We start from the raw sequence: 18,818 nt of genomic DNA on the forward strand, positions 1-18,818 counted from the left end.
ATTTTCCTGGGATAAGCTAAAAAGGGATTTTCCTTTCCCTAAAGAATTAGTTATTGAAGACAGTTGCCTGTCCTTCGTGGGCAAGATTAGGAAGCCACCAGTTGCATAAAAGCCTGGAAGCATTTGTTTAGCTTTACTGAAGATAAGAGAAGTTTCTGTTTGGTTGTTCATTAATAAAGGACTTTGTTATACTTCACAAGCCATCTAAAGATCATTTGTGGTGGAAAATCTCTGAGAACTCCTCTTCGGGGGGCCCTGGCTTCCCACTGGGCTCAAGTCGCAAGTCCTATTTAAAAGAAATTCTTTACAGGCCCAGCATGTGACAGAACAAGACCCTTGGTATCTCTTGCATGGTTCTGGGCTTCTATATCCCATGAGTTGTGCATGCCCTGTCAGCAATGGCAGCTCAATGCAGCTTTAACGCCATAATGAGGACTTGCCTCTGGTTGTAATCTGCCTGCACCTCTACATTGGAATGCCTTCAAGGCCTGCAGATAGCAGGCCCCTGACTCCTGTCTTCAGCAACCTTCCTTAATTGCTGGCTCCTTATCACTTTCTTGTCCGTGGTGATAATCTGGCCCTTTGTTGCTCTTCTCTCTGCTCCTCTGCAAGCAGAGCTGTCCTCTAAAGCTGTCCCCAGGAGGTCTTTAATCATGGAGATTTCACCATTTTTATCCATTGCTAATATGTCTTCCTTTGCTGGCACTGTGTCTCCTATGTACAGTTGAGAATTTTGTATATCCAACTGATGAAAGGGGTTGAGGATTACAGAGAGAAGCCATGGGTTTCAAGAAGAATTTAATTTTAATATAAATGCAGAGATGCCAAGTTTTGCTCATGTCTATCCCTTTGAAGCCATGGCATTCATGTAAACTCCACTAGGAATAATTAATTTAAGAAACAAAATGGGACAGCCAGAGTCATTTGAATTAAATTGCACTGATTCTACTCATTTTAGGAGCAAGTCCAGTTCCTTAATTAACTTGGAAGCAAACCAGTTTAGAAGCAGCAGGGGCGTGTAACATGGTTTATTAGGAGCTTACCCCAGGATGTACTCAGAGGGAGCTTGTTCCCATTTGAGGGACCAATCCAAATCATTGTTTTCTCCTGCCTCTATTTTGTAGATCTGCAGAGATCTTGTGAGAAACAAAGTAAATATTGGGTTGGAGTGAGTTTTCTGAACTGTACGGCCATGTTCCAGAAACATTCTCCCCGATGTTTCACCCACATATATGGCAAGTATCCTCAAAAGTTGTGAGGTTTGTTGGAAACTAGACAAGTGGGATGTATATAATATCTGTGGAATGTCCAGGGTAGGAGAAAGAACTCTTTTCTGTTTGAGGCAAATGTGAATGTTGCAATTGATGACTTTGATTATCATGAATAACCTTGCAGCTTCAAAGCTTGGCTGCTTTCTGCCTGGGGGAATCCTTTTTTGGGAGATTATTAGCTGGCCCTGATTATTTCATGTCAGGAATTCACCTGTTCTTGAGTACTGTTCTTTATTTACTCCCTGATTTTAGAGTTTTTTAATACTGGTAGGCAGATTTTGCACATTTTCATGGTTTCTTCCTTTCTGTTGAAATTGTCCACATGCTTGTGGATTTCAGTGACTTCTCAGTGTAGTCTGACATTGTGGTTGTTAGAGTAGTCCAGCATTTCTGTGTTCTCAAATAATAAGCTGTGTTCAGGTTGGTTCATCAGGTGCTCTGCTATGGCTGACTTCTCAGGTTGAGTTAGTCTGCAGTGCCATTCATGTTCCTTGATTCGTGTTTGGGCAATGCTGCATTTGGTGGTCCCTATTTAGACTTGTCCAGAGCTGCATGGTATACGGTAGACTCCTGCAGAGGTGAGAGGATCCCTCTTGTCCTTTGCTTAATGTAGCATCCATTGGATTTTCTTAGTGGGTCTGTAGATAGTTTGTAGGTTGTGTTTCTTCATCAGCTTCCCTATATGGTCAGTGGTTCCCTTGATGGACGGTAAGAACACTTTTCCCCTGGGTGGGTCTTTGTCTGTACTCTTTACAGAACATAATCTGGCTACCAGTATTTTAAAAACTCTAAAATCAGGACAGTAAATAAAGAACAACATCCAAACAACGGGGGAATTCCTGACAAGAAATAATCAGGGCCAGCTAATCAGCTTCCAACAAAAGATTCCCCCAGACAGAAGCAGCCAAGCTTTGAAGTTGCAAGGCTATTCAGTGCTAATCAAGGTGATCAATTTCAGCATTCACACTTGCCTCAAACAGACACAAGTTCTTTTTCCCACCCTGGATATTCCACAGATATATAAACCCCACTTGCCTAGTTTCCAACAAACCTCACAACTTCTGTGGGTATATGCCATAGATGTGGGTGCTTCATCAGGAGATAATGCTTCTGGAAAATGGCTATACAGCCCAAAAAACTCACAGCAACTCAATGATTCTGGACATGAAAGCTTTCAACAACACAAAATAAATCTTGTAAATCTGCCAGCACTTCACATATATGAAAAATGTACTCACATAGCAGGTAGCACCAGTTCACAGGAAGGTTGTCCCTACAGAACCTCTTTCCTGGACTTTCTCCTACATTTTTAAAAGGACCATTTCTATTTATATCTAAGCTGAACAAAATATTCTACTGAACTAGTTCCTTACTTCTGATGTTCTGATCAGAGATTGCAAAGAACAGCGGATAAACATATTATGTTATGAAATTGTATTCTGTCTCATTGATACTAATGCAGTTAAACATGTCAGTCAATCAGTAAAGTTAAAGTAAAGGTTTCCCCTGGCATTAAGTCTAGTCGTGTTCGACTCTGGGTGGTGGTGCTCATCTCCATTTCTAAGCCGAAAAGTCAGCATTGTCCATAGACACCTCCAAGGTCGTGTGGCCATTATGACTGCATGGAACACCATTACCTTCCTGCCAAGGCCGTACCTATTGATCTACTCACATTTCCATGTTTTCGAACTGCTAGGTTGGCGAAAGCTGGGGCTAACAGCAGGAGCACACCCTGCTTCCCGGATTCAAACTGCCAGCCTTTTGGTTAGCAAGTCCAGCAGCTCAGTGGTTTAACCTGTACACAGCAATTTGTTTGTTTGTTTCACAACTTTTCTCCTCAGTAGGAACCCAAGGCAGCATATGTATTTCCCACTCTACGGTCAATGAGGTTTATTCTCAAATTAACAAAGCTTGGAAAAGTAGCTTTTTAGGGATGCAGGTTCTTGATTTCCTTGAATTCTGCCAATTTTAATTTTAAAAGTATATTTTCCACCCTCCATGATATGAACAGGCTTCTAGCCATGGGCTACCTGTCTTTTCCATGCTGCCTTGTTGCTCCTTCAGCATTTTCCCCTACAGAAAAGCTTCAGATCTCCTGGCTTTTATGCACAAAGTATTAGTTCACGAATCTGTTGTGTTCCCTGCCTGCCAAGGGCTAGAGATATTTGCCATGCTTTCTGGACACAAGTACCTGAAGTGACCCAGTTTAAAAGGGATCGCAGCTGCATGGAATGTCACCCAGCTAAGTTTCCTATACCTGCCAGTGTTGCATTTAAATTGGGTCAGAGTCTGAAATGGAGGGAAATCACCTCTTATAGATATGAATTATACATTGCTAATGGTTTTTGAAATTGAGGCAGGAGTGGCTAGCTCAAGACACCTAGGAACACCCAGTTAGTTTGTACAACATATTCATTATATTGTACATTAGGGCTTCAGAAAATAACAAATGGAGCCCTAGAGCTCACTCCAGTTCCCCACGATCATAGGGTGGGTTGCTATGGCAGCCAGATATCCTTCAATGACCCATCTTTGTGCCAAAAGAGTTTTCATTTGCACTACCCATTCAGCCGGAATCCTGCTGTATTCAGAAATGCCATGAAGCCAACTGCTTTTCTCTTTTCCTGTGATGTATCCTTCAGAAGAATAATTTCAAAGCTGACTAGAGGTACAAATAAGCCAGCCAGGGCTGATGCCTTGTGCAAAGAAGGAGAAAAGTGCTTTTGAAGTCAGTGGGACCTACTTCTTAGGGGTACATGCATTGGATTAGACTCCTTGCATATTAAGCATTGCGAGTGACAAAATGTACCTTTCTTTTAGATTCTTTACTCACTATATTTTATGCTACTTTGGTGTAAAATAAGAATTAAAAATTTAGCTGTCTGCTGATATGTGTGCCTGATAAAATCCATCTTGACAATAGCTAATGTCTCCTATGACCTTTATTGTTTGTTTTATAACTTTTCTCCTTAGTGGGACCCAAGGCAGCATATGTATTTCCTACTTTATAATAAATGAGGTTTACTCTCAAATTATAAAGTTTGGAAAAGTAGCTTTTTAGGGATGTGGTTCCTTGATGTCCTTGAATTCTGCCAATTTTAATTTTAAAAGTATATTTTCCACCTTCCATGATATGAACAGGCTGCTACCCATGGGCTACCTGTTCTTTCTCCACAGCCTTGTTGCTTCTTCAGCATTTCTCCCTAGAGAAAGGTTTCAGACAAGACAGAGGTCCTCCAGGTCAGTTGCATAGTGTGGCAACCTGTGCTCGGCAAGGTTACGGGTCCGGTTAAATGGTTTGGGCCCCGCCTATCTTCGCAATCGCATCTCCTTCTATGAATTGGTGTGAACTCTAAGATCTTCCAGGGAGGCCCTCCTTTCGCTTCCACCACTGTCACAAATACGGTTGGTGGGGACGAGAGAGAGGGCCTTTTTGGTGGTGGCCCCCTGCCTCTGGAACACCCTACCAAGGGAAATAATACAGGCCCCATCCCTCCCCTCCTTTCATAAGAGCTTGAAGACCTGGTGGTTTCAGAATGATCAGTTCTAGCCCAGCCCCGAACATTGTTGAATATGGCCTTATACTTCCTACCTATTGCCCCGGTCATCCCACTAATAAGCCCTGGAAATGAGCAGCCACAGACCAGTACCTGCTATTGCTGTTAGCCTGTTATAGCACTGTACTTAATTCCCGGTCCCCTCATATTTTGAGTTTGCACTAGCCTTAGCCCAGCGTTTTAATTGCTCTGAACAGACAGGATTATTTTTTAATATGTATGTGTAATTGTGATGATTTTATGCTTATGTTGTTAATTTTGTTATGCTGTTTACTCTGTATGTTTTGGTGATGTTGCTTGGAAAGTATTTGATGTTGTTTGATGGACAACATCAAACATGAACATGTGAAAACTGTGGTCAGCAAAAAAAATACACTCAAAGAGTCAGACAAATTCTCAAAAGCAAGCTCAATGGAAGAAATACCATCAAGACCATCCTTGTCATAAGATCTGGGTCATCCCTGTCATAAGATATATTGCTAGCATCATAAACTGGACGCAGGGAGAACTGGACAATTTGGACAAAAAACAAGAAAACTCATGCCCATTCATTATTCACTGTATCCTTGCAGTGATGTTGACTGGCTATATCTGCCTAAAAGGTCTGGTGACAGAGGACTCTTACAAGTAAAACAAGCAGTCGAAGAAGAAAAACATGCCCTGGCAGAATATGTAAAAGAAAACGAAGAACCTGCTTTGATTGAAGTCAATGATCGGAAACTTCTCAAAGCACAGTAGTCAAAGAATCAGTACAAGAAAACTACACGGCAAACCAGAGCTGACAACTGGCACAACAAAGCATTGCATGGGCAGTCCCTTGACAAAATTGAAGGAAAAGTTGACAAGGAGGAGACCTGGTTATGGCTCACAAATGGAACACTGAAGAAGGAGACAGAAGGCCTGATTCTTGTAGCCCAGGAGCAAGCCATCAGAACAAATGCAATTAAGACCAGGATCGAAAAATCAGCTGATGACCCAAAGTGCAGACTGTGCAAAGAAGCTGATGAAATCATGGATCATATCCTCAGCTGCTGCAAGAAAATCACACAGACTACATACAGAGAACAACTCTGTGGCCCAAATGATTCACTGGAACTTATGTCACAATTACCACCTGCCAGTAGTAAAGAACTGGTGGGATCATAAACCTGCAAAGGTAGTGGAAAATGAACACGCAAAAATACTGTGGGACTTTCAAATCCAGACTAAGTTTTGGAACACAATGCACCTGATATCATCTGTGGAAAAGAAAAAAGTTTGGATTATTGATGTTGCCATACCTCAATGTCACATTGAGGAAAAACTCACTCATTATCAGGACCTCAAATTCAACTGCCAAGGCTCTGGCATAAACTAGTATAGGTGGGTCCAATGGTCATTGGCACACTGGTTGCCGTGCCAAAAGATCTCAGCCAGCATTTGAAAACAATACACCTTGACAAAATCACAATCTGTCAACTGCAAAACGCCAACTTACTTGGATCTGCATGCATCGTTCGAAAATACTGTACATCACACAGTCCTAAATGCTTGGGAAGTGTTCAACTTGTGATTTTGTGTTAATAAATCCAGCATATAGATCTTGTTTGCTGTGTCATAGTGTGTCTTTGTGTTAGTAAAATAATAAGAACTTTATTCTTATATCCCCACATAAGTAGAGATGTAAATTTTGCTTATTTTTCCCATGCAAAAATAGATAACCTCAAAAGCTTTCTTGCTGTCTCAGTCAATAAGTGCTTTTATGCAGGTTTCAATTTTTTAAAATGTGAGACCTGTTAAATTAAAAAAACACTTCATTGGCACATAGTGGTTTTCAAAAAAATATTTTCTATGGAAAATTATATCTTTGCATGGAGAATAGCATAGATTTTTGTACATTTTGTTTGCAATAAAAGTTCCAAATTTGAAAAACCTTGCAAGGGTTAACAATTTCTAACAATATTTGCAACTATTCTTTACATTCCCATTTTTAAGCCAACTATAGATAAAGGAGATTTATTATGTGAAGCAATGGGAAAAACCAACTCTGAGAAGTTTAAGTATAGTACACAGCATTTAAAACGTCAGTATGATTTGATTTATTTCATTGTAAATATAATGTTAAATAAAGATATTTATTTGATAAAAGATATGTCAGCCACACACAAGATTGTGTCATCTGTACATAAATCATCTATATATAAATGCTGTCTTTGAAAAGTTGTATGCATAATTAATCATCTTGCACAGAAGGCATTTCTTCCTTGCATAGTTTTAAAGTATTCTCAATAGACTTTGATTTAGCACGAGAGAGGTAGGCAGTTTGCCAGCCAAAGAGGTCAACTATGATTGCTTGAAGAAGAGCAACGTAGATTGGTGTCACTTTATTGATAACATGGCTGCAGTAATTTAATTGAATATTTTCAAGATCATTGAAAGAAGCATCACTGAAAACGGGGCATTAGTTTTCTCTGATATTCATTCCTTCGTGGAGGTATCACTTAAGCTTGAGCCCTAAATCATTTGCCCCACAGTTGTTGCCAAAGTGGGCTAATCTACAACATCCCTGCTAAGACTTACCATATATACTCAAAGATAAGCCGAGTTTTCCAGCCCCCTTTTTGAGCTGAAAAAGCCTCTCTTGACTTACAATGGGGTCAAGGTCAAGGCCAGGCAGTGGATCCTGGAGGCCATTGCTTGCAATATATGGTATATTTCTCTCTCCTCTTCACCTCCCTTGACAGTGTGTTTTCTTTTCAGTCAAAAGGGACGGAAGGAGGAAGGGAGGGAGATATATTTAATGCCCTCCTTGTTTGTATAGCTCTCTTTCAACCCCATCCAATTTCCTGGCTTGTGTGTGTGTATCTCAAAGTATTAATGTGCATTTTTGTTCCCTTGTGTTTGCAGGTCTTTGCAAATCCTATATACATATAGATACCTAGAGGTTTCCATGTACCTGTATATCTGTATCTATATGTATACATTATTTTTATATGCATTTTCCCCTCACATGTTTGCAAGTCTCTGCAAATCTATAGATATATAGGGCTTGCAAATATATCAAGAGGGAAATGCACATATATAGAAAGAGATCTGCAAATGTTTCAGGGGGACATGCATAGTATATATAATTATAGATCTATATTTAGGTCTGCATTATTTATATAGGCATTAAATGTTTGCCTGTTACTATGTTGGAAGCCAACCTGAGTCCCCATGGGGAGATAGGGTGGGATACAAATGAAGTTCTATTATTATTATTATTATTATTATTATTATTATTATTATTATTAGAAACACAACAAGATTAGTACACAGCAAACAAGGCCACTATGCTGGCCATTGTATTGGATCACACATCAGACTTCCCAAGTGTCTAGGATTATGTGTTCTATTAGCAAATAATGAATGCTGATCCAAGCAGGGTGGCTTTTTGCAGCTGACAGAGGGTAATTTTGTCAGTGCTGATTGTGTTTAAGTGCAGGCCAAGGTCTTTAGGCACTGCACCCAGTATGCCGATCACCACTGGGACCACCTTTACTGGCCTGTGCCAGAGTCTTTGCAGTTCAATCTTTAAATCCTCATATCGTGTCAGCTTTTCCAGTTGTTTCTCTTCAATCCTGCTGTCACCTGGGATTGCAACGTCGATGATCCATACTTTGTTTTTTAACACGATCGTAAGGTCAGGATTATTATGTTCAGTCTGAATTTGGAAGTCCCAGAGTAATTTGACGAGTTCATTTTCTGTAACTTTTTCAGGCTTCTGATTCCACCAGTTCTTTGTCACAACTGGTGGGATCACAAGCCTGAAAATTATTATTATTATTATTATTATTATTATTATTATTAAGTTATTGTTGATATCATATTGCTTTTGTTGACCCTGCATTTCCACTTATAGCTTACAGTTTTTCTTTGAAATATGATAAATATTCAAAAACCTTTAATCTACTGGTACCTCAATTAATGTAATTTTATTGGTATCTATTCTTATTTTTCCCAGTTTTTTGTAGTAAAATTAGGTGCCTCAGCTTATATTCGGGTAGGCTTATACTCGAGTATACAAGATTGCTGTAGTATCATGGATGTTTCATGAACACAAGCTAACTCTGGATGTAATAATTGGGTGCTTGATGCAAGGTATTTTTTTTCGCTAACCTCAAGAATGAGTGAGACCTTAATAGTTTGTACCTTTTAAATTTGTGGCATGAAATCTAAATTACTCTCAGAAGGATTCCTCCTCCCGCCGCCGCCCCCCCCCCCCCCCAAATCAACAGCATATGGAGTGTCTTATTGCAAGTAAATTGACTGCAACAGCTGGAATTGAAACCTAAAATGTATTACTAACAAGCTCTCCATTAAATTTACATCTTGCACATGCTGAAAACAAACTTGAAAGCGTCAGGAATGTGTCATTTTGCTCCATGTATCAAGCATTCCACGTGTGAAAATCAAACAGATGGTTTTGAATGATGGAGACAAAGCTGATAAACACAGTTCATGTAATCTTAAAAGTATCTCATCGAAGCCTTACCCTTCTCTAACAATTCACTTTAATCTTGTTTTGTAGAGAAGCATAAGGAAGAAGCACGGAGAGCACTGAAGGTATAATTGCTTACCAGCTTTTCAGTATTCAGTGATCTAAATTTCGCAAGGGGGATCAAAACTTAGAATATTAGCCTGTAGCATTCATGACAACTGGGGTTGTGCTACTTTTTTGTTATATTTATTTATACTCAATCAGTTTAAAAATATTTATTTATTTATTTATTTATTTATTTGCTATACTTGTATACCGCCGTTTCTCAGCCTAGCCGGCGACTCAACGCGGTTTACAACAACTTATAACAAACAACAGTATACAGTTTAAAAGCATAAAAACACGATCCACAATACATATATCAATAAACCATCCAATTCATCTCTTGACTAAAATCGCGATCCAGTTTCGTCGTCCAAATTGCCAGTCCTTCAATCATTATAAAAATACAAAAGATCAACATCAAAATAGAAATTTAAAATCTCAATGGGTAGATCAGAGATCTCCAGATTGGGTTCCATTGGTATACAAGCTTTAAGGATATGAAAAATTTCCTGGTCACATCCAAGCTGAGTCCAGGGAGTACATCCAAACTGCAGACTTGTATAGGATAGGTCAGATCCCTATACTCCGATCTATATTTTCAGTGACTCAAAGATGATGATGGTGGTGATGATGATGATGATGATTATTATTATTATCATCATAATCTCTGTCTTGTCTGGATAAACCTTCAATTTGTTCACCCTCATCCAGCTCACTGCTAATGCCAGACACTGGTTTAGAATAAAAACAGCTTCTTTGGAATTTGGTGGAGTTGGATATCATTAGCATGCAGGTGGCACCAAAACCTAAATTTCCTAACAACATCTCCTAACAGTTTCATGTGAAGTTTGCATAGAATACAGAACCACTTTGTGGAATGTTGCCATGGAGGGAAGCTGAAACGGAGCATTGGCTTCCTCCTCTCTGCAAGCATTGTCAAAGCAGATGTCTTCCTGGAGTGCGAGTCAAAGTCTCTTAGCCTACAACCATAGTCTAGGACAGGGGTCCTCAAACTTTTTAAACAGAGGGCCAGGTCACAGCCCCTCAAACTGTTGGAGGGCCAGATTATAATTTGGGGAAAAAATGAATGAATTCCTGTGCACACTTCACATACTGTATCTTATTTGTACTGCAAAAAAAAAAACACACACACACACACACTCAAAAACAATACAATAATTAAAATGAAGAACAATTTTCACAAATCTAAACTTATTAGTATTTCAATGGGAAGTGTGGGCCTGCTTGTGGCTGATTGTTGTTGTTGTTGTCTGCTTTCAAGTCATTTCAGACTTAGGTTGACCCTGAGTGAGGGTGGGGTAAATGACCTTGGAGGGCCGCATCTGGCCCCCAGGCCTTAGTTTGAGAATCCCTGGTCTAGAACCTAAACAAGTCATGCTTTGCCTATTAGATCCAAATGGAGTGGACAGTGAAGCATGTTGGCTTTCTAAATAACAAACTGGAACACCTATTGTGTTCCTATCTCATGGAACTAGCTTTGGCTAGGTATTGGCAATTTTTCAGGCTAAACTGACTCATGTTTGTTTGTTGTCGTTTGCTAGGGATTGTTGTTCAGTCTTTTGGCCATTAGCCTCTGGGGTTCCACAAAGGTCAATACTATCTCTGATGCTTTTCAACATCTATAATATGAAGCCATTGAAAAAGGTCATCCAGAAATTTAGGTTAAGTGTCATCAGTATGCTAATGATATCCAGTTCTACCTCACCTTTACAACGGATGTCAAAGGGGTTATGGCAGTACTGAATCATTGCTGGATTAACAGACTGAGGCTTAAATCCAGGCAAAATTGATGTGCTGCTGGTCCATAGAAAAAACAATCTCTGGTTGGGATCCTAGCCTGTTCTGAATGGGGTTGCTCTCTCTTTGAAATATCAGGATGCTTTCAAAAATCTTGAAAATAAGTCCTGAAAAGGGGAACAAATTCATATTTAAATGTGTTTTTAATGAAGTGTAAAATCTAGTGCATAGCTAAATTGTAATTGTGCTTCTTAATCATTTAGAGTAGCCAGACGTCTCTACAATCCAATATACAGCAAAGTTTGTTGAACTTGCAAAAAAGTAAATCACAGGGACATAATTCATTTCCCAACTGTCCAGCTTCAAATATTGTGCTTATAATAAAACTATGTGAGTGCATTGCATCTGCAAGGATTTTTTGATCCATGTAGACTTTCTTGATCTTTGGCATTGACTAGGAATACCTTGTTCTAGTTACAACCTTTTCAAGAAATAAGATCCAAAAGAGTTCAGGGCAGAGTTTTCTCATTCTGATCACTCTTGGTGCAAAAGAACATTCCTAAGCAGACCTCCTGGGCAGTTATTGCTTATTCCACAGATGCAATCCAGTTTTTAAAAACCATTCATATAGTGTACAGTGCTTTTTTTCACTGTGTCCATTGCTTGACATTTTCTCTGCTCATTTCTTGTATTTGTTACATATTGCAAACTATTAAGCTATGTAACAAAATTTGAAAAAAGTTTCTGTTCCTGCTATGAAGGTGTTATTTCCTGTTTAATTGTGTGGTGCTTACTTTGAAAGTAGTTGTTATACTCCTTTTTGTGGCTGCCATGAACTATGTTGAATTGGTTGAGACTATGAGATATTCATTGAAAAACTATAGCAAAATGTGATGCAGGATGCCCCACAAAACAATGTTTTTGCAGTTTAATAAACTTTTCCCATGTTTTTATAATAGAACCAATTAGAAAATGACATTTATAACCCAGGAACAAAAATTGTGTTACATAGTGTTATATAGTTATATGAACTGTTTTTATATGGCATATATGGTTGTGTCCAAGTAAATATTTGTATGTTTGTAATTTATTATTTATTCATTTGCGGTATTGGTATGCTGCCTCTCTCAGCCCGAAGGCAACTCAAGGAGGCTTACAAATTGGCAGCAATTGCCAATTGCATGACTGCATTTCTGTTTACGAACTCTCTTCGATCATCAGGAGAGGCCCTGCTCTCGCTCCGGCCCCCTTCGCAGGCGTGACTGGTGGGGATGAGGGAGACGGCCTTCTCTATGGTGGCCCCCCGACTCTGGAAATCACTCCCCAGGGATATCAGACAAGCCCCCACATTGGCAGTCTTTAGGAGGAGCTTGAAAACGTAGCTGTTCCAATGTGTCTTCCCTGAATAAAGGAATCAGTGCCATGATCTGACTAATTCTCTGCCATACATCCTCTGAAGCACTTTATTTACCCGATGGATTGATGTCCCCACATTATCCTCTAAAATCCCCATTTAGAAATACTTTACGTCTGGCCCTGCCCACAGTTTCAAATTTTTGTGTGTTATTTCTTATACTCAGGTTATTTATCATATTGTATTGTGTTTTAGTTGCTTAATTGCTTTGTTGTTTTATTGATGTATTTGTTGGGCTTGGCCTCATGTAAGCCGCCCCGAGTCCCCTGGGGAGATGGTGGCGGGGTATAAATAAAGTATTATTATTATTATTATTATTATTATTATTTTATAAAACACAATTAAAAACATTTAGCACACATTATAAAAACAATGTAAAAAACATTTAAAACATATCATCACCAGTGACTTCCTGTTAACTCATTTTCCAAAAGGACTGTCTAAGCTGTTCCATGTTCACTCTTTCCTGGTTCCATATTCATCTATTATGCTGCTGTTGAAAGAGCCAGGTTTTTCCTTTTTTCAGAATGTCAGGAGGGAGGGGGCTGATCTAATATCCCTAGGGAGGGAGTTCCATAGCTGAGGGGCCACCACTGGGAAGGCCCCGTCTCTCATCCCCACCAGGTGCACCTGTGACGAAGGCGGGATCGAGAGCAGGGCCTCCCCAGAAAATCTTAAGTGCCTAGCTGGTTCATAAGGAGATATATGTTTGGACAGGTAAGCTGGTAATTCTACACAATGGCTTGCATCCTGTTTCTGTCTTATGCAAAAATGTCCTTATATGTGCAGTTTTTGGCTGATGTGTAATATCTGTATTCAACTAAAGAATATATCAGGTGAATTATATATGTGATATCATTTCACATAATTATGCATTGCATGTTGCACACTGAATATATAGTTGTGCATGGCTATGCATGGTTTCACATTGCACATCAAGGCTGAAGTGTGATTTTGGTTGTGCAAGGTAGTAATTCTTTATTAAGGTGGTATAACACACCCAAAGACTGCTGCCATTATCTTTGGTGCCTTTTTACATAGAAATGCAGGCTGGACTTTTTTACATCTTTTAAGGAAGACATAAGTATTCAGGAAATAAAACTGAGCAGTTCTTAATACCTGTATCCAGTAGAGATTGCTCTGTAGGGGAGCCAACAAAATGACCAATGCATATCAGGAACTATGTACAATATGATGAATATGCATAGGGATTACCAATGTTCACTAGTTCTGTTGTGCACCAGAGCATCATCTAGGGAATGCCAGTGCACATTTGGATACTTTTGCCAGTGTCTCATGCATATTCACAATTCACTAGCAGGGTTTCTTAGCACCTCTGCTAAACTGTTAGGTATCTGTAAAATGATTGAATGTTCACTGCCATAGAAGATTCAAGTTCCAGTTTATAGGCTGATACCAATAAATAAAGTACTTTAAGCACACGAGGAATATGCATTAAGTGTGTAGGTGTCATGGTAAAATGAGATAACTTTAAAAGTGAAGAGGGGCATTACAGAACTATTACTCTGATCTATCAAAAGGCATGTAAGTAATAATTTATTTTCCAATTAACTGTATCATTCAATCATAGGCAGAGAACTAGAATGCCACATTTGTTACCATTACAAGAAGGAGGAGATGTAATAACTGCAGTAGTTATTTATACAGCCTCAACAATATACATGCCATTGTAATCTCAATGCAAATCAGGGCTCTCGTGTCTGCAATATTAATTGGGGAAAACATCCTATCTGAGATTTAGTATTTCCAAGCACACACATTCCCCTCAATCCTGACTTTCTGAGCCATATCTGTTCCAAGCAATGGGTGTCTGTTTTCCTGTTGATCAGGAGGAAACAGACTGATTTTCCTTCTCTCTCTCTCATAAACAATTTGTGGTGCAACATGTAGACACAGGATCCCTATCTCAGTTCGTCCTTGTGCTGGAGATCACTCATGGAAAGAGGTAGAAATGTCACACTTCTGCATCCTGGTCAACAAGAGAATGGATTTCTTGTTACTTGCAGCAGCTTCTGCCCACTAAGTCAATTTTGAGGGGACGTCTGTTATCTCTATGCATTTCCCATAATATTGAATGTGTAGGAATTGTGACCATGAATCAGTTATGAAATACATCTAAGTTATGCATTTATAATAGCAATCAATAATTCTAGCCCTCATTTGTTTCAACAATATGCCTTTTTGGAAATGCTAATAACAGATCTATTCCCCACGTGCAAAGATCAAGCTTCTAGGAGATGGCTGACAAAGAATTAAACCCCTTTCTGATCCCATTCTAGGGCATTAACCTCAATTAGGGACCTTGTGACTAATAACTACTACTCTGCACTGTGAATTATATAGTTTTGCCCTGAGCCTTCATTCATTTAGAAAGAAGAAGGATTTCCAGGACAAACTGAATAATCTCTAGGCAGATCTGAACCTGGGCATCCTTCCTAGTGAATAAGCACTATACATATTGTGTATTTGGTTGTACAGATGGAAAAGCTGTTGAAAACAAAAATTGAGGGAGTGATTGTGGTTTTTGCTTAACCCGTTTTAATTTACATGAGTAGCAAATAGGTTGCCGGCTCTCCTCTATAGTTTACCATTTTAAAAATACCAATTTTTTCAACAACAAAAACAGACATTTATATCTGGTCATTTACAGGTTTTGTTTTGTTTTCATTTTTTGGCAGCCCATTCATCTCTGAGAAACAGAATATTGGCTCTAAAACTTGCTACACTTGTCCAATCTAGCCTACACACCGACTAGAATAGCATTTCAGGTTTTGATGCAGGCATCTTTTCAAGCCCTGCCACCTGCAGCTGCTAGAGACAGACCCGGTGACTTCCTGGATAAAATGTGAGGTCTGTGCAATGACACACAATATAGAGGAACAGAAAGTTCAGCCCAAGGTAAAGAAAAAAGAAAGAAAAAGAAGCAAGGTTAAAAAAACAGCGTAAGAGGCATCACTGGGATCCTGCAAAGTACATGTAATCTATAAGGGGAGGGAGAGAGCAATCAAACAACAACACGTATGGTGCAGAAGAGTGTAAGATAATATTTTTATGCCATTCCAAGAAAGATCTTTGGAATTGGGCTGAAATTGATAAAATTCACCGAGTAGTTTGTGTTGTGTGATTTTTCTATTGTGTGGTTATGTATATTACAGTAATCTGGAGATTGTGTCTTACTTCATCATTAGCACAGCTGAAAAGAACGGCAGAGGATGAACATGGGGTAAAATCTTAGGGCTTTTTGTTCTCCTGGTGACTTCATGAACTAATGCTGCTGCTCTGATAGCAAGAATTTTGCTCATGCTATGAAAAGAAAGACAGACAATGGAAAAACTGCATGTCACCTTCAGGATCAGTGAACCAAGGGGATGAAATAACATCTCTGTGAATGGGTTAAGATTTATTAAAAGAAATAATCAAAACATCAGCATTCAAGGTCAGAAAGGAACGAGATACATTTCTATACCAGCGTTTGGATTAAAAATACAGCATATCAGCAGCCTTTTTTTGTTTGGATTTGAAGTTGGAAAATGCCACCAAAATTCCTTCTCCCGTCTCTTAGTCACTTGAACCATGGAAAGTGTCAAATGCTGGTTACTTGTCATGACTGTTTTCCCTACCTTAAATTTAGGTATTCTGCAGTGTGTCAAATATCAGTTTGAAAAGAGATCTCTTGTTTAAAAAATCCTAAGGTTCAACTAGAACACATGACGTCCCCATTAAAGCAGCTCCACTGCTTTTTAATGTGTTTTAGAAGGATTTTTGCATTTTATGATGTTTTTAATTTCTGTTATTCTGTTTATGAAGTTAAATTAGATTGTTTTATATTGTCTAATATGCTTGTCCTGATGTAATTTGTCTCTATGGATTTCTTTTTGGCAATTGAATGCTTGCCTTATATGTTGGAAACTGCCCCGAGTCCCTTCAGGAAGATAGGGCAGTATACAAATAATAATAATAATAATAATAATAATAATAATAATTATTATTATTATTATTATTAGCGGTCCCCTGCCATGCCTTGCTGTGGCCCTGTCTGTGTATATGTGCTTTGTGCTTTGTGTGTCAATATATTTGTGTATATGTGTATATATGTGCATTTGCATATGTGTGTGTATGGGTGTGAAAACTATGTGAAAACTATGACAAAAGAGTGCATTGTAATTGTTTATTTTTTGTAATCATTTATTTATTTTTTGACTTTTAAGTCTCTTCTGCTGTGTTTTTCAGTGTTTTCATGAGTGATGATCACTCATTGGCCTGATGTGTGTATATTGTGTCCAAATTTGTTGTCAATTCATCCAGTCAGTAGTTTTTGAGTTATGTTAATCCCACAAATCAACATTAAGATGACAATTGTCTATTATTACGCATTGTTACAAGGATTATAGGGGCAGCATGTGGGGAAACAAAAGCCAACAGTGTGAATGGATTCTTGCTTCTCCAGCTAGTAGTAGATGACTTAGAGCAGAGATAGTGTAGCTTTGGACTTCTAAATGGCTTGAACCCAAATGCTCTAGCCAAAATGATCAGTGGCAGGGGATTATGGGAAAGTACCTGAGAATCCAAGTTACCTAATCCCTGTTCTAGAGTTGATATATATGTTGGATCTTATAAAGAATCACAGAATTGTAGAGTTTGAAGAAACCTTGCAGGCCATCCAGTCCAACCCCCTGCCAAGAAGCAGGAAAATGACATTCAAAGCACCCCCGACAAATGGCCATCCAGCTTTTGTTTGGCTTCTGTATTCCAGTTCTCTTTAGTTATTTTCACTAGCAATGGTGGTACTAAATTTGAAACTTTATTCTATATGCAAGGCCTAAGCTCTGCTTAGCTATAGCAGTGAAATCCATGTACTCTTTATGGCTGAACTTTCAAAGGACCATAACTTCCTATACAAGCCAATCTGGGATATAAGAACTTATATATCCTGATGTGGGATTTAAGAAAGGGGAGCCTTTCTTGTGGTTCTGCCACCTTCACAAAGCACATCTAGAAGAACGTGAATTCCATGACTACTCCCAAGCTTTGGAACTTCATTACTGGGGAAACTAAACTACTGCATGGTCACAAACACATTGTGAAAACTATGACAAAAGAGTGGGCCATGTGTCTAATGACTGGATTCTGGGTATATTCTAGAATATCATATTTACTTCAGTACAGTTTACTTACTTAGGTGATCCCTCGTTGTCCGAGTAGGTTAGTCTTCCAAGATCAGTGTACTGGCGGTGGGTCCGTAGGTGACTGTAGAGCCCTGTTCTTGACCTGCATCTTCTCCCACAGTGAGGGCATTGGTCGGGGTTGGCTTGATGCGCCTTCCTCTTGGATATAATGCACCACTGAATGTAATGCATAGCTCAATTTTGAAGGTGCACATTAAAAAAAAAAGAAAGAATTGCCCTTGAATGTAATGCACCCAATGGCACACACATCAGAGAGGCAGGCAGCATGAATGAGGCTGTTTGGGAGGCCATGCCCCTCCATCAGGCCAAGGCTGGTAAACTCATGATTCCCAACTGGCCTTATTCATGAGATCTTCAAAAACTGAGGGGAAGGTTTTGAAGGCCTCATTAATGTCATCTTTTGTGGAAGCACCCTCCCTCCTGTTGTGCCATCTAGTCTCATTGCTTCATGCCATACTTGTCCTGTGACCGTTACATCCTTTCTATGTGATAAAATGTGCAGTGAAGTTAACACTAATATGTTATTTCTAGGAAGGCAGTGATAAATCAAGTCAGTGTTCTGAAACCAACTATCACATTGCTTTTTCTCCCTTTATCAGCTTTAGATGACAATGATCAACAAAGCTGACAGGCAGTCAGCAGTTATCTTGACAACATTGATCTATGCCTTTACTATGTTCAGATGTTCAGTGGTACACCACTACGTGAAAATCAAACAGCCACAGCCAAGTGCACCAAGTACCAAGAAGAAAGTATGACAGAATCAAATGATTGTCAGTATACAATGTCTGTTTCGGAAACAGAATAATATTTATCCATTACATTGCTAAATTTAAATATCCACACTTACATCATATAGATGTACAGCCAGTCCCCAAGTTATGAACAAGATAGGTTCTGTACAGGTTTGTTCTTAAGTTGAATTTGTTTGTATGTCAGAACAGGTTCCTTATGTAAGTGCAATTCTAGACAAATATATATATTAGCTTTGGATAACATAGGGAAAAGTTAACACCCCTGTGGTGTTGCTTTGCTGTCTGTGCCCCT

The sequence above is a fragment of the Anolis sagrei genome, chromosome 3 (genome assembly GCF_037176765.1).
Source record: "Anolis sagrei isolate rAnoSag1 chromosome 3, rAnoSag1.mat, whole genome shotgun sequence".
Lineage (NCBI taxonomy): Eukaryota > Metazoa > Chordata > Lepidosauria > Squamata > Dactyloidae > Anolis > Anolis sagrei.